The sequence below is a fragment of the Idiotropiscis lumnitzeri genome, chromosome 3 (genome assembly GCF_059441095.1).
Source record: "Idiotropiscis lumnitzeri isolate Australia: NSW breed Sydney's pygmy pipehorse chromosome 3, RoL_Ilum_1.0, whole genome shotgun sequence".
In the NCBI taxonomy this organism is placed as follows: Eukaryota; Metazoa; Chordata; class Actinopteri; order Syngnathiformes; family Syngnathidae; genus Idiotropiscis; species Idiotropiscis lumnitzeri.
Genome location: NC_142393.1, coordinates 17672167 through 17696057, shown reverse-complemented (window position 1 = coordinate 17696057; position 23891 = coordinate 17672167).

Here is a 23891-nt window from a genome sequence, read left to right as displayed (position 1 = left end):
GACAACTCCACCCCTGTCTTTGCTCCTCCCATCCCTGAGCTCCCCTTTTCCCGCGCGAAGTTATTGTTTGAAAAGCATGCACGACCCCCCCAACCCCACGGCCGCCTGCCCCACCCACACCCACGCAGCGTGAGAGCTCTAGTTTTCGTTTACTTTGAATGGCAAACGCTAAATGGGTGCACACACACAAGAACTGTCGAAATTCAATGGACGCAATTTTATTACACTGCAAAAAAAAAGCCACAAAATTAAGCATTTAAAATAACACATTTCAAGCGGGGTCCAAACTGAGAATTAATTGTATTCATATTATTCGCTATTGGCATTGTTTATTTTTTGTAAAGACAGTGTTGTAATCCATTAGGTGGCCCAGGTACAACCAAACGATTCCAGGTATGAATGAAAAGGAAAACATATTTAATTATTTGTTAATTAAATCGATGTTTTTGTGAATATTTACCCAACTGAAAAAACACTTTGTTTAGAGGGGGTGGTACAAGTGTGGGTGTGTGTGTGTGTGTGTGTTTGGTGGGGGGTTCTATCACTGTGTACCCGTTGACTGGAATGGCAACGAGAACATTGGAATGTTCCTACTTGCTTTTGGGATGCCCGGGGCACATTCTCGTCATAACTTTGAAATGCTGCAAGATAATACACAAATCAGGCAGAGATTAACCTAAGGGTTTTCTGTAGCATTCAAATAATTGGAAATATAGTGTGCAGTATGTAAAAGCTGAAACAGCTGCTCTCTTGTATTTGGATTCCTTGCAGCAAGTTGTAAGAAGCACGCATGATCTTTATTGTTGCATTCGTGTGAAAGCATGTGTTTTACCGAGTCCTGAAAGGTTCAGAGAGGGGTGTGGATGCGCTGAGCTCATGCCCAGTCAGGGCCATTGGAGAGGTGTGTGAAAATGGAGAGGTTCGAATCAAACGGTGTGACAGTGGAAGGCCTTTGAAATGCCTGCGGTGAGTGTGTCTCTCCCGGGCTGCAGCTATGCCTGCCTGCGTGGTCAGCAGGGCTCAAATGACGGCCCATGTGTCAGGGGTGTGGGGGGTGACATTATTAGCTGCATTGCTTGCTTTAGGCCAGTTGCTCACTCAAATCTCAGGAAGAATTGAAGACAGGGTAGGCAAACAGCTTCTTCACGTAAAACAAGATCTCTTCCTTACGGACATATTGAGCCTAACGCCCGATATGACATTGTTTCACAAACACACTGAAACTATAGCCGAGTTGGGGGAAAATAGTTGTCAAGTGCACAATCGCTTACGTAATATTTCTTCCTCTTTTTAGATTCATGGAAAATGTGACCTTAAAGCGAATTAATTTTCTTCACCTTCAGTGGATGCAGCAATATATTTTATTGCTAAACACAGTAAACGCTAAATAGAGCTTTATTTTCATTTGCATTCAGCATAAAAATGGGCGCATCTTCATTCTCATGCTGGAGCTGGTTTACGGTGTTTTGGACCATGTAGTGCCTCACCGGGCGTTCTTTCTGGCGTCCATGACAATTTGGTGATAGAAAGTAGACTGAGCTCGGTGTAAAAACATGTGCATCCTCATTTTCATGTCAGGGCAAGTCTAGTTCTGTTTCTTCTGTGAATTTGGTAGAGCGCGCTACGCCTTGATAGGCATTCCGGAGTGTTCGATTGCATGCCCCCGGCGCATCTGGCAATTTGGAGACTAAACGTAAACTACATTTTACATTTGTTGAAGGGGAAGACAAACAGATACTGAGCTCAGTGGAGGTGTGTGGTGGCATGAGTTATTCCTTATGAATCATTGCAAAAATCAATTCGTTGAACAAATTATCATTATCGTCTTTAAAATATTTGTAGTAGCAAATCATTGAGTATGGCAATTATGTATACAAATCTGGAAAAAAAAACACAATTTGCATTATAATTTGGAACTGAATTCCTCAAAGATTTTGCATATTTCCGAGACCTTAAAAAACAGAAACATTTTCAGGCTCTCCACAGTCTTTCTGTACTTCCTTTACATCCCTTTTCGCATATTCCTGACACATTCATAATGTTAACAGGATCAATATACAATACATCTTGTAGCTTATGAAGCTGCTTTGTTACATAATTTAAAACTCATCTTTCCACCTGGTTCCAAAAATACAATCCTTCATTTACTTACATTACATCCCATCTTTTGTCATTTCCGTTGCTTTTATGTGTCCGTTCAATGTTTTTCTCTCACCGGCCTTGTGTCCCAATGGTGTTGTAAAAATAAAACTCCATTGCCTGATGACATGCTCACAATTTTGCCTCGATATTGTACCAGGAATTACACATGTAATACAGATTTATATGCTTATATATAGAATTTAAATTGTAATGACCACGAAAATAGGCCACCCTCATTATTATAAAGCTATAACGGGGAAAAGTCTGTCATACACAAGAATCATAAATGTAGCAATTAGGCAATCATGCCCTGAAGTGCTCCAGTTAAATCGCTCAAAGCACCCTAAAAATCATCTGCTACGCTCTCCTCTGACAGCAAGTCATCATGGAGATGTGATGGGTAATGCGGGCTGCAGAAATGGAACCGTGCCAGGTGTCTCCTGGTGTTGTCTGCAGCATGACAGTGATTGACAAAGATTACCCCCTTCTTAGAGTAGGGGTGTTATCCTGCCCAGCAGCTCTGCAGCATCACTTCTCTCACACAAACAAAGCCTGGCCATGTTACTTATGCTGATGGGACGGACACAAAATCGGCCTTATTCACTAACCGTGGGTACACACAAATTTGTGCGCCAAATGTGCATACATGTATTTGATGCACAAATGTGTCACCATGTCGCGATGGTTCACATGATAAAACATGACCATAACTCGAGCATACTTTCAGCAAAGATTTTGCGTCTAACTTGAAACATTTGTAAAAAGGATCATTTGTAACTCGCGGTTCCACTGTATACTATCGTTTATCCGCACCGTCAGACCGCTTGCATTTTTCGCACTGAAAAAAAGGACTTAACTTTCGGTTACAAATGATGAAAAAGTGTTCAACTGACATAATTATCTATTCTTATGCTCAGAACTATTCCAATGATATATGTTAATTTAGCACCTTTTAATCATGCAAAGCCAATGTACAGCACGGGCATGCGCAGTTATTTGAAATAAATTCTAATTCATCAACCGAGGTTTTATCGGAGACGATTCATCAAGGGACTGATGGAAAAGATCTTGCATATACGCTCAACTAGTGTGAACATTTCTAGGTATTTCTTAGTGAATGAATTAAACCTTTGACTTTATCTTGCCATTTTATCTTCCACTTGGTACCAAGGAACATGTCAAGGCTGCGCACATCGGTTTTAGGACTTAAGTGTCTAATTCAACAGTAACCCAAACATTACAAGCGTGAACATATTTCAGTCAGTAAATTGTCATGTGCGTGTGTTCAAAGACAAAGTAAATACTCCAATTAATGGTCGTTCAACTTGCCTGAAGTGCACATGTAAACATACTGACTATTGCCAAACTATTCTGGTTCTGTGTGGTCTTGCGTAAAAGATGTCCCTGATTGATGCTTCATCCTCTCCCAGCACTGATCTCACCACACAGGGATGCCTGAAGAGAGAGTTATGGTTGGCAGCTGCCCACTCGACTACAGAGTGCCATCGAAGCTACAAATTTGACCGCCCCGCGCTGACGCACTTAAACACACACAAATAAACACGCAAACCCTGAAATATCATCCGCCGAAGCTCGGAATTAGCTGCCAAGTCGTTTTAACTCCTCCCAAATAAGGAAGTCGTCAGCATGTGTGAAAGTTTGCATGTGCGTGTTGCAGGGGACCGGATGAGGTAAGGGGTTGGGGTGTTAGTTATTTTTAGAGGTGTCATAAAGGAAAAAGGAATCGCTGTGCGGTGGGTAACCTCCGGTATGGCCTGACCTCTCCTCAGGTAGCCCCCCCTTTCCCGATCCTGAGGAATCTTGACTAGCGAGGCCATGGGAAAAGTGCTTTTGTGGACATCAAAGTGTGGCCTTTATGGCTTAGCATTCATTGAAAGGCCTGTGAAGGACCCCGAGGGTCACCATGGGTCAACTTTCATGACAGCACAGGCCTGCTTTGGGGTCAGAGGTGATCAACATACCTGTCCAGACCACTCATACTTCTCTTCCAGGAAATTATCCCCACTCGTCTCAATTAGGGGTTTGGCTACTGAAGGGCTTGCGAATGGTTTCTTTATGACTATTGTCGTGTCTTTTTAGGGGTAGTTGTAATCTGTGTGTAAAAAGGGAATGACGCATTGAGGCTGCCAGTGTTTACAATGCTGTGACTGCCGTCAGATCCAGACCTCTCGCTTGTGGGAATTGAGATCACAGGAAATAAGACCTCGGGGTTTGTCCCCCAGATTCCTGCTGGTAATGACACTGTTGACAGAGGGGGATTTCGTAGTATCCTATGAATAGGCGAGTCTGTAATTTGTCATGATCGATTCCTCAAAGAGTTCATTTTTACCTGGGTGTAGATGTGCATCGTGTCAGATTTACCCTCTCTACTACGTTGTCACTCACAAACAAACGGTTTTGTTTGGCTTCAGGTTCTTGGGAAAACGTTCACTCGGTGCATTTTGGAATGATTTTGGCCATAAAAGTAATTAAATAACAGTGAGTGGGATTAAACGCAAGTACGCATTCTTTGTTGGCGTTTGAAGTGTGAACTTTAAGTTCATTTCAATTATTCATTAAAATGTAGAATTTTTAAAAGTGAGATGCCTAGGCTATATGTTTGTAAAATTATATTAAAATATAATACTTTGAATAGTTGAAGGAATTGTGATCATTTATACAAACTACTTGTGTGATCCTTGGATTTCACCTGGTAAATCCACACGAACTCACGCAACCTGTTTTCCACAATAACAATTGGGACATTTTCACAATGGCATATTTAAACTGACATTGCATCATTAAAGTTTGACAAGATGATAACTTTGATAGACAATAGTTGATGATTACACAATTAAGGAAAAACTACGGCCAAAACTGCCTTTTGATAACCCTGGTTTCCTCTATTATGTGAATTAAGGCCTAATGGGACACCGCTGAACACATTTGCAGTACGATACACATGTATGTAATTTACAAGTAATGCCATTATTGATTATTTGTGGCATACTATTGGATTTCTTTGGAGCCGAAATGATAGCGTTTCTATCACTGGTCTTAGCTAAGCGGCCGCTTTTGACGATGCACACGCGGCATGCAAATGTTTTATCTCAAGTTTCTTCCAGTTCTATGTTGCATACTCGGATTGTTGAGCATATTGATCACTCATGAAGGTTTTTGCTTCTTAACCAAAACGCAAGTGTCCAAACGAGAGGCCCCTGAGAATGGGAAGACACGTGTCTTTCAGAAAGCCTGGCAGAATGACAAGGAATGTGCTGAACCAGGAAGAAGGCTTCTTGTGTCACCTTCCCACGGAGGTTAAGAGAGGAGGGGGCGGATTGTCCACTGAGGTCTGTACACATTTATCCTCGTGGGAATTTGAGCGTGGTGACATATTAAAATGTTGTCACCCAAACAACTCATGAGACTGTTACTGTTCATTGTGAAAGCATGTTGGCACTCGGCTCAAGTTAAATTCCCAACCTGAGATGCGCTAAAGCGTTTTATTTTTCCATTTCCCTGTTTGGTAATGGAACTTTTAATCACATAGAAGACACATTTAGAGATGAATAAGAATCCTCTAAAGGTGTTCATTCATGGAACAATGAAAAAAAAAATATCCCCATGACTGTAGTTCTGCATTTTAGTTCTGCATTTGCTTTTATTTAAAAGCTGGTGGCTGTTCTATTTTCGACTCTGCTAATACAATCCCCACCCCCGCCTCCCCACCAAAACCCCTGACACTGTTTACAGCTGATTTGCATTGGCACCCAGGATAGGGAGTTATTGTTGTTGCCGTGATGGCAGTGGGGTTTTTTTTCCCACCAGCTTCCTCATCTCCTCCCCTTGAATCAAAACGCTTCTGTGTTGCTGCCACTGATGTCATGACCCAGAAATGACTGAACGCGGCTTCCCTGGGAAACCCCATATCAGGAAGTCCAGATTATTTTCCCTTCGACTTGATTGTTATAACAGAGTATCTTTAAAAAAAAAGGCTGAACTTTCTGATTGGGTTCCCATACTTTGCCAGCTGGGATGGTTAGTGTGGTTGAACTTGCTGAACCCAAAAACAAATGAAGCTTGAGTGCACAGCTTATATTTGTGGATTTCTTTGGCCAGAACGAAGCTGCGTCTGTACTCACTATGGTTCACCAACTACAAAATTATATATACTACTAGTAATGCTGAGTTTAGCCTGACAGGTATTAGTTCTAATATTTTGGCCCTCTACATATAAGCCGCAGCAACTCATAAAAAAAAAAAAAAAAAAGCTATATAAGCAGCATTAGGCTATAAACCGCAGTTGTTTACTGCAAGTATAGAACAATTTTGTACTGTGAATGCACCTAAAGGTACATAAACATATTGTTATAACAGTGCCTTTTAACACGGCAACAACTTTCCTAATTAAAACAGAATAGACCCAAGAAAAAAATTATTTAGCGTATTTTCAGAACTATAGAGCGCCCCTTACCGCTGAAAGAAAAATCCACAGAGAAGCTGCACTGTTGTATTTGCCGCATGGTTCAAAATCTAGGAAAAAAGTTGTGGCTTATAGTACGGAAAACATCAATGATTTTTCTGCATAATAAAGGAACAATATGACGGATGCATCCGTCTCAAAAATTCACACCATTTTTCACACCATGGATGCATCAAACCCGTTGCATGAAGTCTTGTTCAAGTTACTTAAAATGGTCAGTTTTGTGGAATTGCAGCTTCCGTTGCTTGATGAGGGGATTAACCTCTGAATGGTTAGAACACAATGCAGCATTTGGCGTATTTTTCACCCACCCAAGCCAACCTCCCCACCCCCTGCCCTGGAGGAGCCATGTTGTCCCTTGGGCAGGAATGCTATGCAAAGAATTCCTTTACTCCCTTGTACGCTCTTCTTGTTCCCCATCTGTTTTCTTCCGGTGACATACTGTCGCCATGTCATCACAGATGATTTTCCCTCTGTGATAAAAATGAGTGAAAAACACCACCCACTCTCTGGTGGTATGGGTGTAAATAAACATGAGTGACGACAATTTGGAAATTACGTCGTCACATGGTGGAAGTAGATGGGCGGATGTGTGGACTTCACAACATCCTGTATTCGTCAAACAGTCTTGGCAGGAATTATTTTGACATTTACAAAAGATGAACATTTCTTTTTACACAATAATTCACAAACCGAATGTATTTTTTCCTATTGTGATCAAATATTCATTGTTGTAGAGAGACTATACAGATGGTCAATATATAATCTATTAAGTACTGTATAATGAGAATTTTAAACTAATAACCCATCCAGCAACCCTAACCCCGATACAGCAATGTAAACTACAACCACAGTGGTGAGCAAATATTGTTGAATGAATGCATCACTTATTTCACATCATTTACATTGTAGCTCATTCGACAGTATATTATAATTTACAGTACAAACTAGCAGTTATCATCTTTAAACTACTTCCACTTGAACATGATGTGGAAACTTCCAGGAATCAGCATCGACTTCTGCAAATACGCAAGGCCTCCATCCTTATGTAAACCGTCCTTTATTTTACAAGGAGAACTGCCTTAAAGTTTTACGTCAAAGGCAGCTGTTTACACTTCTCTTCTCCCACAAGATGCCTGCCTGACAAGCCCTGCACAGTGCTTCAGAATGTGGACACTTCAAACAAAGCAGCACAAAAGCATGCTGGAGTAGCCCTCTCTTGCCACAGTCGATACAACACACACGGATGTGGAACTTTCCTTTCATGTCACTTGTGTACAGGGAAGCCTATTGTAAACATGGGCCATTGATGTGAGCAGGAGAGGAGGGAACGTGGGAGAGGTTCTGCCTGGAGTCCCGGCTTTGTTGACATTCCCCTGGCCTGACGTCAGCAGCAGAGCACACTGCTTGACGGATCAACAGTGATTGTATATGAGTCTTGTTTACTTACAAAAAAAGACATGGAAATAGAAGTATTTGAAAATAGGATCCATATATGAGGGAAATACAAAATCGATGGGAGAAAATGGTCACAAGCCTTCAAAGTTATGAATGAAAATTTCACCAGTTTAGCACACCACGGTACGATACTGGGAAAGAGGGCGTGTAGAAAGGAAGGGTGTGTCTGCCAGCTACTCGTGTGACATCACTGAATACAGTACAACAAGGATGCGGAACACAATGCAGGACCTCCTGCATTTGCCTTTTTGTGTTTTGGCAAGTGGCTGTTTATTACATGTTTTAGTTGAGAAAACTCAAGTGACATTTCTCAGTCGTCTCAGTTGAGCCCTAACAGTAGGGTTTTTGTTCACAAATATTTTTTTGAATCAATCATCCTATCGATTATTTGATCAATTACTCGGGTCATCTGCCCCCCTCCTCGCCCCCACATCACCCAGTTGACTTTTTTCACCCGGTAAAATGTCTGACAGTAATAAGCATACATCTACAAATAATACATAAGTGTGCCCAACTTGAAGCATATAACGCTATACTGAAACGTATACAATATTTACATCTTCATTTTCATATGCACCAGTCTGGTGTCCTGCTCTTTTGCCTCTCATGGTGCTTTATAGGCTGCTCCAATGGCCCGCTGGCAGGTGGCACAAACACTTTATAATAAATAAATAAACACATAAATAAAAGATCCAGCCACGACTGTCACGCTCACCAGCTCTTTATTTATTTTTTGTTCGGATTTCCCACAATAATCACGTCACTTTACACTCACACTTGATCAATGCTTAGCGAAGTGTTGATAAGAGACGTGCTTTCAGCCAAGCTATGCTAATCTAAGATAGCTGAAGAAGCTTTAACATGCAGCGAGACAAGTTTAACCGGTCCCGACCATTTAAAGGAAGACAAATTGCTCTCAGTGCTTTAAAATAAAAAGTGCTGGGACTACCTTGATTTGATTGTGGCTAGGAAAATTAGGAGATGGGTAAAGGCAGTGATATATTTAAATACAAAGACATAATACTGATTTTTTTCTTTAAATCTTTTGTTTTTGTTATAATTTTACAATTTACAATTTCCTGTTGACACAAATCCCGGACAGGAGGTTGTCAGTCATGCGAGACAACTGTTTCTAAACCTAATGTGGACACATGAGAGAAATACAGAGGTAGAAGAGGGAGACAGTAATAGTAATAGTAGTTGGAGTAGGGAAAACTTGGGAAGTAAGCTATGCACGCTAAATGGCATACTCCTGTGTTTGTTTGGATCATAAGAAAACAGTAGACAATGACTGTTTATTATCTTGGACCAAAAGATTTACTGTATTGTAATTTAACCAAGAAAATTCACAAATTTGAGAGGACAAAAAACACTAACAAGCCACTTGTTATGAGAACAAAAATACCTTAATTGGTCGTTTGACCAGCAGTCTGGCCAGCTGGCAACAAGTGAATCAGAAGCGCTAAACTTACTGCTAGTTAAATTTGACCTTTTCAAATTGGTCTAAATCGACCACAAACCTTGGACATTTGTTTCCTTTTTTGAGTATTACTGCATGGAAATCAGACATTACACGGACCAACGTGTTTATTTACATGAGAACTACTGGCCTGCCATGCATATTCCAGCAATTTCAGTTAAGTATGTATGAATAGGGCTAACATTGTTACCAATATATGAACTGTTCTAAAAACATAATGAAAAAAAAATCTGTGAACTTGCTTAGTATTTGTAAAAAAAGAAAAAATCTTGAGTATAACACAGGTAGAGCAGCTGATTTTGTGGCACATGCAAAACAAATAGAAGCTCTTAGAGCAGAACAACTCCCTCAAAGAGTCACCAGGCCAAGCAAAGCTTGTAATGTGAAACTACAGCGTACGTCAATATCACATATGGCAAGATCTCTATTTTAAAAGTTCAAGCGTGGCTAATCGGGCCTTACTGTTTTTAGTGCTGACTTACTGGCTTGAATGCATGCGATGGACCCTCACAAATGCCTTCCATAAATCCGCATTAACAGAGCTGAATATTTTAAATATCTTTGGGGTATGCTTTTGAAGACACTTAAGTTGGTCTTACCAATTTGACGGCATCCCCAAAAGATACTTGTGCCGCTGTAATCTGCTCTTTCCTGAAAGCTGAAGATCCTTAAACAGGAGCTTTTACTGCAGGTGCACAATAAAAGATAGCACAACCACACCCAAACATATATTGCTCTGTCAATATTTAGAGGTAGAGCACCTCTATGCAGTGACAGCGCTATGAATGTTTGAATACATTTCACTGTATGCCTTACGATGCTATTTGTCATGCACTGTCAAGTTAGTTTGTAGTTTGCAATCTCGCCAACTGTTGGCAGGTATCGACTGGTGTAATGAGTTCAAATGTAAGTTCTGCCAATAGTGATTCCCTTCTCGTTTTACCTGCTTTTTATATAATCAGACCTTGCAGCAAATTATGCAAGGTAGAAACCAAATGCATGCACATTTTGTCCGTTTACATAAGTTTCCATTGCAGCAGTCAATAATCATTGGGGATATTTGAAATTGCAAATATAAGGTGGCATTCGCAAATGGCACCATCAAGATAAAAAAGAAGGCTTTTTATTGGATCCAGCACATTATTTTATTGTATTTTCATTGGCATTGCTATGACAGCTTTTTAAGACATTTTATTGATTAATTCAGAAATTTCTTTGATTCATGTTTGGAATATCCCTTCAAAAATCTGGTTAGAATCCACACATTGGTATTGTCCTCAAATCAAATATTGAAAAAAAAAATCATTGAACAAAATTAGCAAAGGTATGCAAAACCAAAAGATCGCAAGCTAAATTTTATCTGAATCTGATCCAGATTCAAATTTGGAAGCAATTTAAAATTATATTGAAAATCTGCTTGTTGCATTAGTCAGCCAACATTTTGGACAATAAAACGTAACCAAATCAGTTTAAGTTTATCTGCATCCGGCCCAGATTAGATAAAACTGATCTGCCCTTTAGACGTAGCTCACAGTGCAGGCTGATGATATAACACCACTTTCGCTTTCTCAAATGTGACATGTGGATAGCTCAGATTGGGAGTCCCTGGGATTGCATAAGACACCATGAAACTTTATATACAGCAGGCCACTGTGGATAAATTAATGCCACGAGGGGAAATTGCATCTGCAGTGGCATTAGTGATGTCTGGATAATTTATTGTTGCTGGATTAAATGGGTGAAATCCCAAACACATCACATTCATTGTATTTCATTTCTGCAAATGACTGCCTAGTAGGCAATAAAAAAATCACGACAGGAAACCCTGACATATTTCCTTTAAAAAAATATAACCCTGTTCACATTGAGTGTTTCAGAAATGTGCCAGTCTGCTGGACCTCACAAAAGTCTTTTACAAATGTCGTTTGTTTTAGTTGGTGGATTTATAAAAAATGTTCCTGTACCCTCTAGTTTGGTTTAAATTCAGTAAAAATTCCCACTGTACCAAAATGCATCAGAACACAAACCATGTGACATTGCTTTCTTCCCTTATAAGTCTTATTAGACAGTAGGTTTGCTGAGCAGACTAGTGAGTCAAGAATGAATAAGGCAGTACAAAAAAAAAAACACCACATGAACAAAACTGGTGGTTGTTGATAACTTTGGTAACTATTTGGGCGGTGTAGCAGGCTACAACACAGCAGCAAAGATCCACAAGCACGACTTAAGCACATCATCATTGTTTGCGTGGTTCATAGTCGCTGTGTCTTGTTAGCTGTCCGCGCCATAGCTGCTAACGTTGCGCTATTGCATCCATGCTGATTGACAAAATAACAAAAATAAAAAAAATAGTTTTTGGAATTGTTAGCATTCATCCGTAAAAGGTCATACTTGGTTTATTGTTGTCATGATTTGTGTTACTTTCCTATTTGTTTTTTATTGGATCTTTAGTTGTCATGTTCTCCTTGTGCCACCCCCCATGTCTGTCTCACTTGTTTCTCTGCATTTGGGTCCTCAATTCTGTCACTTCCATGACAACTGGCATGTGAATAGATTGTGTTCTTTGGTTCTGTTCTTTGTTGTTACATTTATAAAAGTATTTTAAAATTGTTTTTGTAGTTTTGTTTATACCGCTCATCCACCATAATCAAGTATTAAACTGGAGGCAATTAATCACATTGAGCATGGTGGAACTGTTAGTGGCAGTGGACGTGCATCATTAAATGGATAAGATGACTTGCAATGCAACCTTGCCAAAATGAACTCCAATGTAACACAGTACCTTGAATATTTAACCTTGTTGGAATCAAATCAGAAATGAAAGGTTGCTCTACTCATGAATAAGTCCTTGCGGTTATATTCAACCAAAACCGTCAAAAATGTCCAATTCATTCCAGCAAATCCTTCATAATTCTTATGAGAACGTGCTTGTGTCATCGCTCACTGTCTCAGGTTGCGCGGCTTTAAGTGGCCATAAGCTGCTGTTTTCGTGAGGTGAACGTCGGTGTCAGCAGGTTAAACAGATGATGTTTCATGAATGATTCATCATGTGTCTCCCATGATCTCAAATATAATCTGCTCACACATGGCAATGACTGTCACTGACAGACTGAGGAAATGGCTCAATGTTAAAATATTGAGAGAGAGAGAAAGAATTTGGGCTGACAGCCGACTTGTTAACATGTCAAGTGTGAACTGAGGTTGCTATACTGCGCCGTACTTTAACTCAATCTACATTATAATGCTCACATTCAACTTTAATACAGTAGTCACATAAAAGTTGATTGACGCTAACAAATGTGATAAAGGTGATTTAATCTGTGTGTGTGAGATCTTGCTCTGTGCAAACTTGACCCTCACCCGGTTGGTCTTGTTTTAAACTGCCACCCCCGAGACAGAAAATACCTGCCACGGTGCCATGCTAAAGATACCCAAGCCCTTCCATCTCCAAATGTGTTCTGTTGCTGACAATGACCGCCGAACCCCGCTCCCTGTCAGAGAGTCAGTGAAGAGAACAACTCCCATTCAGGGATCGATCGAATGTCCCCAAAAGTAAATGAGACCAGGGATAGTTTCTTTGTGGAAATGAAGCATTTCTCAGGGGAAATTTACACTAGATGCACCCCATGGGTCAAGACGCTAAATAGGTTTTGGGCCTATTAGTGGTGGATCCCCTCATGGTAATGTGTTAATGAGCATCGGTCCCACAGCAAAAGACAGGATAACACATGCAAGATGAGAAAATGTAACAGGCCATATTAAATGACCTGTGCCTTGACTTTGATTGTGTAAAACTATTTAGTAAGGATGTGATATGTATGTCGTTTTCTCCAGGACAGGACCCACATTTCTTTTACCGGCAGTTTTATGTCTTGCTATGCTTGTTATCAAAATTTAAGTACAGTGTTTATTGTGCTTTATTTTATGTCTTTTCCCCTCAAATTCCCACAGAGTTGATATGCAGTTAACTCATTCAATCCATAAAATCTTGAAAATTGTAGTCCCGCCTCCCAAAGACGTATTTATATGTCTTAGCCTTTTTTTTTGTTTTTTTTGGCGTCATAGCTCCATGTTTTTATATCTTTAGAACACAATATTCCGTAGGCCTTGCAAAATCAGTTAAAATCCAGAATAAATTGCTGTGATTGAGGTGTTTCCTCTCGCAAAAAAGGCTGGGATTAAATGAGTTAATAAGAATGAAGAATTTTTTAAAAGTTGCACTGCAATGCAACTTCACACTTTGTAATTAACATAAAATAATCCTTTAATAAGCCGCCACCAAGGAGGAATTCGAGAAATTCAATAAGTTTTTATTTGAAAACATTTCCCAAGTGACATATATATATAGTGGAGATTGTACACTACATTTGTTGTTTTATTGAATGAACTTGTTTTTTGGGGCCTGGTTGTTCTCATGCAAGTGAACCAGCCCCATCCCTCCTCGTACACTGCTCGGCCAATCTTAAGTCTACCTTCCGTTAAAATGATGAGCAGTAGGCTGGATCTTGCCAGGCTAGAATGTACGTTTCAAATCGCATTTGGCCATCATTTCTTCCATGCCTTCTCTTTTGTGTTACGACATTCTACTTTAGAAGCAAAGTTCAAAGTGTGGAAAAACGTTTGTGCCCTTTAAGACAATGAAATCATTTTAACACATGGAAGTGTCGCTTTGTGGTTGTGGGCTATATCGCTCACCACCTGCCCAATTATTTTTGTGCAGTAAATTATCTGCTCTTTGAATCTGTCCTATTTACTAATTATGCCAACTAATTCCGCTGTACTTTAATTTGACTGTGTTTGAGTCCCAGAGTCCTACATTTCCTCAAAATGGGTCCAGCTGAAACTACTCGATGGTATTAAGTAATTACACTCAGTATTGTTGAGGTTTCTATGTGCAACCCTCTCTAAACCGGCACCACCTTGTCGGCAGTTCTCGTCATAAACACCCCACACTCTGCACCCCCAGGTTCATGCCACTGGAGGACATCGTGCATGAATGGGCCACCCAGCATGTTGCCAGAACTGTCTCATTGTGGAAGAGTGGTCATAGGGCATAGTCAAAACACACGCGCACACACACGTGAACACGCAGTCAAATCTACACACACATTGCAACTACAGATAAACGGACTCAAGTGCCTCTCATCTTGTGCACATGCAGTAGTTCTGCACGGCCCACCAGGCCTGGAATGTGATCCATTGTTAGAGCCATCACTATTTAACAATGGAGCGTTAGAAACAGTTAGCACCACAATGACTTCATGCTGATCTGTGCAGAAGCGTCCACGCCACTGGCTGGCCATTTACTGTAGCTACTTGGGAATGGAGTGCCTTGTGCAACTCATCAATTACTGATGCTTTCAAAACATTTGCTTTTATGGAAATGTCATCGTGCTGTGCTACCAAAGAGGAGTTGGAGAAGTGGCTACTCAGTAGTTATTTGGAAACCTGAGCAGCAAAGTAGTATGTAATTAATTTTCTGTAGAATAAGAAACAAATTGAGAGTTTAAGCTACAGAAAACTCAATACTTAATAAGTAGAAGTTCAGACACTTCTTAAAAAGGCTCTGGTAAATGTAAAGGTTCACTAGACAAAGACTTCATTTGAGAGGCAGTGGGAAAAGGTCATTTGTAGATAAGGGAACAAAAGCAACAAAAAACAAGTTAAAATGTGCATGAAAAATAGTGGACTTTAATCAAATATATGTACGTAAAATGTATTCATGCTCATTTTAAATTGTTTTATTCATTCATCCATCCATCCGTTATCTGATGCCGCTTATCCTCACGAGGGTCGCAGACGCGCAATACCCTATCCTACTGTCTTTGGGTATTTGGCGGGGTATACCCAGGACTGGTTGCCAGCCAATCGCAGGGCACACAAAGACGATCAACCATCCGCTCTCACGCTCACACCGAGGGAAAGTTTTGCGTATTCATTTAACATACCATGCATGTTTTTGGAATGTGGGAGGAAACAGAATACCCGGAGAAAACCCACGCAGGCACACGGGTAGAACATGCAAACTCCACACGGGAAGGCGGAGCCGGAATCAAACCCTGCACCTCCGTACCAGTTGTATACCATGCTGCCCTAAATTGTTTTAATTACAATTATTTGATGATTTTTTTAAAAATAAAAACATAAATGTATGTTGAGTAGTTTGTTTTTTATTTAAAATAAATCCAAAACTCATTTTCAGGAGATAAATGAAAACCAACATTTGAATAAATACATTTTAATGAGAAAATAAAAACATTTTAGGAAGGAACATCTAAACGAATTTCACACGTTAAAGCTTCTTTATTTGTGTAGATGCTGGGATGGGGCACATACAGTCCATGCCCACCTCTGTTCCAATTTGTTTGATCAACTTTGAGTTTTTTTTTTCCGGGCATCACAGGAAGATATGCGGAGGAGGCTGAACCAGCGGGGCACTGGTGACAGGCTCCTCCTACTTTCCTCCTTTTGTTACTTAAATGATCACACCCATTATTTATTGCCTTGGTTGGTGCCAAACTGAGCACATGTTACTTATCAGTAGGATAATGTGTACATCAAGGTAGCAATCCATCAAAATGATGTGTACTTAATCTTTGAGCATGGTCCGCCTCTTTGTCGGTAGTGCCCCTTGAATAATGTGAGCCCCCCTCTGATTGTTGCTCAACATTTTCGCTCCAGTTTTTTTAATTAACGTTACAGACACATACAAATGTTAACTTTACATTGAGTGTTGGTCTATATACTGTATATATGTGGTACAGGATATCTGAAAAGTTTCAGGATTGGCGGCACAAAATATATATTTCAATTTCAAAATACTACCTACAAATTGTCCCCTTTTGAAGTAACGGACAGAGTGAGGCTCCAGAGGACAGTCAAAACAGTGCAAAGGATTATTGTCTGCCCTCTCCCCTCACTGTCGGACATCTACACCGCCCGGTGCCTCAGAAGGGCTCTCAACATCGTCAAAGACAATACCCACCCAATCTCACACCTGTTCGACCTTTTGCCCTCTGGCAGGCGCTACAGATGCATCAAATCGAGGACCAATAGACTGAGAAACAGTTTCTTTCCGAGAGCCATCTCCATTCTGAACTCTCTCACACACACACGAGAACACCCCTACCTTGCAGAACAGCATTGTGATGTGTTTTTATATACACTATTCAGTACTAAATTCCATTGCACTCTCTTATTTATTTATCTAATTTATATATTTGTCTGTATTATTGTTGTATTGCACTGGAGAGGGGAGCCCTCTAATCTCGTTGCACACTTGAGTACAATGACAATAAAGGGATTTCTAATTTCTAATTCTAATCCTTGTGAGTCCGAAAGCACTGTTCCTCTATGACACACCTCTTACATCCTCATCCTAGCTGACTTTGAGCGAGAGGCATGGTACAAAGTGGACTGGCCGCTAATCAATATCAAGGCACATGTAGACATACAACTATTATGTTCACATTCACATCTAACGATAATAATGTGCAGTCTTGAATTAACGAAAGAGAAAAAGCTGATGTAACTGGTGAAACCCACAGAAAGCACTGAGAGCACATGCAAACTCCTCACAAGAAGGCCTGAGCTGAGATTTGATCCAAGCACCGCTTGACTTTGAGGCAGACTTTGCCATCATATGTACATATGTGAGTGTGTCCGGGTGTGTGTGTGTGAATAAAGAGGGATGGAGTAACAGAGTGGCCAGATATAGAAAGAGAAAATGAATTGTTGCTTGTTATTTAAAGAGGAATGATAGAAGTGGTCCTTTTATGTAGGGGTTATTCACTTTAGTTTCTTCATTTTAATGTATAACACCCACATCCACTCTCTACAACACTGGAGTGTCCACTTAAAGCTAATGAAACAAAAAGGATGTGATTCATTTACAGCCGCCAGAGTGAACACAGCAACAGCTCCACATGTAGCACTTTTTGTTTACAAGTAACAGTGCACCATTTAAATGACATGAAAAGAGTTGCCTAACAAAGAATGTGTCAGCCCATTGGATAACTTACCTTGCATGCATATACACGCACGTGTGTGTGCATGTGTTTGTGTGAGAGGGAGGGTGAGAGCGACAGTGGCATCACACATTTGTTGACAACCAGTGTGTTTATATGAGAACACAATTTTATTTGTAGAAAAACATAGTACCACAGTATTGTTCTATAATATCAAGATGCTCACAGCGAATTTCCGAAAATACTACCAAAAAAAATAAAAAGACTTAAATACACACTGTTAAATTGCGCTTTGTGCTCGACTTGTGCTGTGCACAAAATTAGGGCTGTCTCAGTCACACCATCATGCACCATCTGCCTGCAGAGAGGTCTGGCGAATATACCGTACCACTACATGCTCAGTGACTGGTTTATTTAAAACAAGAAACGTCACAACGAGGCTGGGAGAATGTTATAGAAAGTTATAGACAGAAAGAACCTTTAGCCTTTTCCGCCAAGTTTTTGTCAAAGAACATGGCGTTTTCCAGAAAGTTTCTGTTGGCACTTGGGCAGAATGAACCATGTCAGGACTACTTCAATCTTGAACGGCACAATTCTATCCTATTTGAGTAGTCTATTTAATCATAAAGTCAGCAGGGACTGCAGAGACCTCATTCATGTTGTATCAGGCCTGTTATCGTTACGATTGATATGGGAGTGGGTGGATTTGGAACAAGGTTCCTGCGTAAACATGTGTGCAGCCATGATAAAGTGAGTACTACGGTACAGTATGCTGTTGCTGTCCACCAAGTGACAAGCTGGACACGTCACAAGATTGAACGGGGGCTTGTCAGATGATGGTATCGTAATTTTAATGAATTCTGAGAGCAATGTAGGAACTAGAATATGGAAAGAGAGACCGTCTTCATTAATTGCTACATAAACGGGGAAAACACCAATAAGAACTCATTATAGCCACTCTTTGTCCAGCAAAAAGAGCAATGAGAGCTGTAAGAAATTTTTTATTGTGTCAACAAATATTTACTCAAAGTTTATTCATGCGTTCTTTATAAGATTTTAAATGAAATGGAAGAAATACAGTTTTAAAAAATCCCTTGAAAACCTTTACAAACTGATCAGTTCAAATTTGACCCTTTTTGACAGGAATAAAAACGTTAATGGCGGATGCTAAACTTGTCCAAAATATGCAAACATGAAAATATGTTAAAATTGTCATTTATTTGTACAGCTGCTATGAAGTTTGTAGAAAGTGAATTTGACTTGTGACTTTGTAAATGAATAAAAGATTAACCAGTTTGTGTTTAATCGAGTAAAATGGTGGTGATTGTGGGAATCTTCAAAATGTGATACTGTACATGCCATCAATGTGATTTACAATCACAAGGGAACTTGAAACAGTCCTGGGAATTGTTTGTGTTACCACCACATTTCCACGGGATCTTGCAGAAGGGTCATGGGGGAAAACTTGAAACAGTAAAATAGTAAAAGAATGATCATACATCCCAAACAAAAGGAACACACGTGCAAAAACAATTACTGTGATTAAATTTAGCAAAAAAAAAAAAAAAGCATGTTTTGCCGTAATTGAATTGAATGAATTGCCGTAACAGCTTACAATCAAAACATCCACTGGTGTTGCGTGTTTTGATTGACATGGAGACTTCACCAATATTGAGAAAAAGAGCAAATGGACCACACATTGACCACAGGCATCACATTTATATGGAAAATATGTGCTACAAGACAAACTACTAACAAGTCTCTTTGTCAGACCACCCCCTCTGCTGTCATGTGGCCACCCCCCACTTCACTGGAAGTCCCGTGGTCTTATCTTACCCACCCACTTCCAGAGAAACAGCTCTCGCTGACCTCAGACGAGTTGTCTATGTCACACATGCATGTATTTGCTCACGTATTTGCACGTGAGCCTTCTGCACTAAAGTACATGTTGGGGTGGGATTGGACAGCACACAGGTCATTGATTGACGTTTTCTTGTTTTTAAAATTGCTGCACAAGTTTTGTTGGCACAGCTGCTTGTGCCACAGGCTCGTCTGCTGAAATGAAAGAGATGGGCCTGCAAATTTAATGCACAAGTAAGGTGCAATTGTCTTGAAAATTAAAAATGGTCATTTTACCGCATGACTGCAAATTCTCTCTCATTAGAGAAACAGTAACTGTGCAAGTGCTTTTTCATTTCTTCAAACATCTGCATCACGACAAAAAAAAATGATCAAAGCATTTCAACTACTGTTTGGCTTGATTTTCCGCTATGAAGCTTTTCTCCAACCTAGCAGACAACCATTTTAAGGCATCACTGAAGCAATAGTGCAATAGATTAAACCCCAATGTTGAAACGCATAAAGCATTAACATTAATTAGTGCTTTAGACACTTTCCATTACATTAACAAATTCTTTATACAAAAATTTGAATAAAATATTTGCTTCTGACACAGAAAACATTTTTAGTTTTATCTTCTAATACAAAGTACCAACCATTAATTTTCCATTGACAAGTCCCTTTTCATTATTTACAGCAAATTGTGTCCTCATCTGAACAATACAAATTATTATGATCAGAAAACATAACCCATTCCAATGTATTCAATAAAGTAAACATATCATTTAATTCAATTCAAAATAACTTTGGTCCTAAAACATAACTCTTTGGAACACCATGGGTTGCTTTACGCAGATGTGACTCTGCAATGTTAATGCTTACATCTTAAAATGTATAATTTAGATAGCCTTTCATCCATGTTGTGTAACACGAAACCTTGAAATACAATGAAACAGAATACCTTGTTGCTGAAATTTTCCAATATCTTTATTATACCTTATTATTTATGTTTCAAGCAATTTTTGAATGCACACCACTACATTTCCAAAATTAAATGTATTTTTTTTTACTCCAATACATTTCTCTTAACGATCCTTGTCACTTAAGAACTTGTTCACTGACGTAATGCCTGTGCTGCGTAGTGCAAACTGTAAAAATAGTCCTGCCTGTCCATATATAGTAGTAATACCGGTAGGGGAACTCATGGAAATGAGACACAGGTACGGTAATCAGAAAATCAATGGGTTTACTGGTAGTACTTTTTTCTTCGTGTCGCTTGGGGCCATCACAACTTTGTTCATTTGCCAACATGCTGATCTTTAATTGCACCACTGAAGTAAAAAAATTATCAATCCCTGAAAAGCAAAAAATAATCAAAATTCTAAACATTTACATATTTGGAATACTTTTACTTCCACTGCTTAAGAACATTTAATATAAAAAAAAAAAAAACGCTTTTGATACTGAAGTGCAGATAATGTCAGAGACTTTTCTTCTCCAAGGTGACTCACATATACTAAAGTTATTTTTTGTTAAAGGAAATTTTCCACCATTCAATTAGTCAGCACGTATAAGGAAGAAATGTGCACCAATGACATCTGATTGCCTGAAAAAATAGTTTAAGCCAGTTAAATGCTGCGATGTATATTTTAGGAAATCAGATGCCATTTGTATTTGCACTTTTATTCCTTATCCACAGTGACTAATCAAATGGTGGAAAATGAATTTTGACCGGTCCTGCTCCTTTAAGATTCTTTTACTTGAGAATTGTTTCCATAAATTTTACGCCAGACTGGTGACACCCCTTTATTCCCTAAGTTTCCAATTTCTGTAATCAAAGTGATGTATTTTTGGTGTCGACTTCTTCAAGCCTTTTTGTAAGTCAATAAAAATACCCTGACCGTACTGTTAATTATCCACAGCTGTTACTCTATTTTCCACAAAATCCATTGCGGTAAAAGATGTTAATTGTTTGCTTGTCATGCAATTATTCATATACACCAGACCTGGTGTTTTTTTTTTTTTTTTTTTTTTTTTTTTTACTTGCAAGTTAGATCACGTGTCACAATTCCAATTTTTTTTTTTGCTCTCAAGTGCTAGATAGAGAAAAAAGAACCACCCCGCCTCCATATTTACAGTGTTAAAACATATATATATATATATATATATATATATATATATATATATATATATATATATATATATATATATAGTATGTTAACCCTACAGGGCTTTAAAAATGGCATGGGAAATCCATAATGAAGTGCAGAGAAGACACTACAGAGGAGGTTTCAGTCAGCATTTCGCATTGAACTACTCCCAACCTTTAAGCTTGTTAAACTATGATGTCAGTGCATTCCTCAGGCTTCAGAGACATTCTCCAGGCAGCACCAGCGAGCCGAAAAGGACTTTTTTTCTTTTACTGCCTTTGAGAAAAAACTCACCCTGAAAGCGAGTTCAGATGTTTTTTTTTTTGTTTTGTTTTGTTTTTTTATAGCCCATACACGAGACTCCTTGAGCATTATATAAAGAGCCTCTTTATTATATGTCCATGCACAGATGAATTAGGTAGAAACATCTACAGCAGGTTACACACGACAGATTATCTGATGTTTCTGAAATAATGTCCTGTCTGATTACTATGTGGTATGGTATGGTGTTAAGAATATTTTTTTCTCTCTGATATGCCCTGAAAATGATCAGGGCTGACAATCTTAAATGTTAAACCAGTCTAAATATTTACAATGGCAAATCCACATGTGTTATGTCTGATTTTTTTTTTCAAAGTTAAATGGAACAATAATTAGGAAGCATCATGAAGCTTTTGAAGTCCAGAAACAGATGAGAGACTGGTTGTGTTGCATATTTGGATAACATCTACCAAATAATTCACAGTAAAATTGGCCAGGAGAACCTGTGACATCAATGTACATTAGTTACCACGTAACCTAACTGTCACAATCGCGTGCCAAGAACTTCTAATACTTGAGACGTGGTGGTAAAAAAAAATTAAATAAATAAACACATGATCGACCAGGGGAAACAGGCAAGAAGCAACGGCGAATGATAATTCTTCCTATTACATGTTATTATAATTGACAAATAGTAATAATTCCTACACACATCTCAGATCGTAAGAAACATGATGGATGAGTCGCGAGAGCAACGAGTGAGCAACTATGTCATCTAAATGGATATGTGAGTCTGAAGGAGTTCACTTCACAGGAGAAAAATCCATTTGTGATTCAGTCAAGAAATCATATATAACTCAATATGGATTTAATGGCTGAATGTGAGGCTTTGCAAAGCGCCTTGGACACCACGGTGTAGAATCTAAAGTGCACTCCATAGACCATAATATTATGATTATGAAACATGTCAGTCAATATACATCAAGACTTATTTGACAGAAAAAAGAGAGTAATGAACCAAAAGTGGGGCTGTTTAAGACTATGGTAGCGATATTGCACATTTCATGCACAAGATTACTCATTTTGCTTTACAGAATGAAAAGTGCAAAGTTTAAAATCTGAAAAACCCAAACTACTAAAGACACTAGTACAGAAAGGAGAAGTTATTAAAATTACTATATTTATATATTTATATATATATATCTCAACAATAATAATAAAATTGAAGCATGTTTTTTAACCTGTTCATTTGATTTTGATTAACGGATCCTTGTTCACACTTCAAAATGAAACTTTTCTCTGTATTTTTTATTGTTAATTGAAAATAAAAGCCTTGGCTTACTTCATGATGTCACAGTGACTTTTTTATGAGTACATTTTTGCATACACTGTATAAAATGTGTACTATACATATTTTGTGTGTTTTCTTTTTTTTGTGTCCGATAAATTTCTCAATTCCTGTTTTTGTGTACCGTATTAAAAAACAGCTTAAAATATTACTTTAAATCTAATGGTGATGTCAAACCTTTACATAATATAATATGATGATTATTAACTATTGTTTTGAAATCTGTCCATCTGTGCATCCCCCTGCCCATGAAACCTTGTGATGCCCCATGTCTGTGCATCATTTGTATAGATAAATATGTCAATACTGTGGTTACTAAATGTAGTCTATTTATTATTATTTTTTTTTTACATTTTAATTAGAAATGTTATTTTGGCAAGTGTGTAAAAAGTGATTGCTGTTTGTTGTGAAAAGACTATCATATTATGTGAAAGTAATACGGCAATGTGTCCTGTCACCAACACAAATGCAACTTTATAAAGATATGTCAAGGAAATATTCACTTGAATGATAAGGTTAGTACATTCATAAAATTTCCCCTGTTTTGCAAGCTGGGTTGAATCCTATTTTTGAAAACAGGGAAATCATGTGCTATACAGAGAGTGATAGTTTCCTCTCACATGTTTGTTTTTCCTTTGGGTTATCCCTGTTAAACAGAAGTAAAGCTTGTGAGGGAGTTGGGTACATGATGGTCTTTTCTAAAGCATGTTGCTGCAGGTCACATTCTTTCTAGGAATATACAGCATCTCTAAGCAGTGGGTCT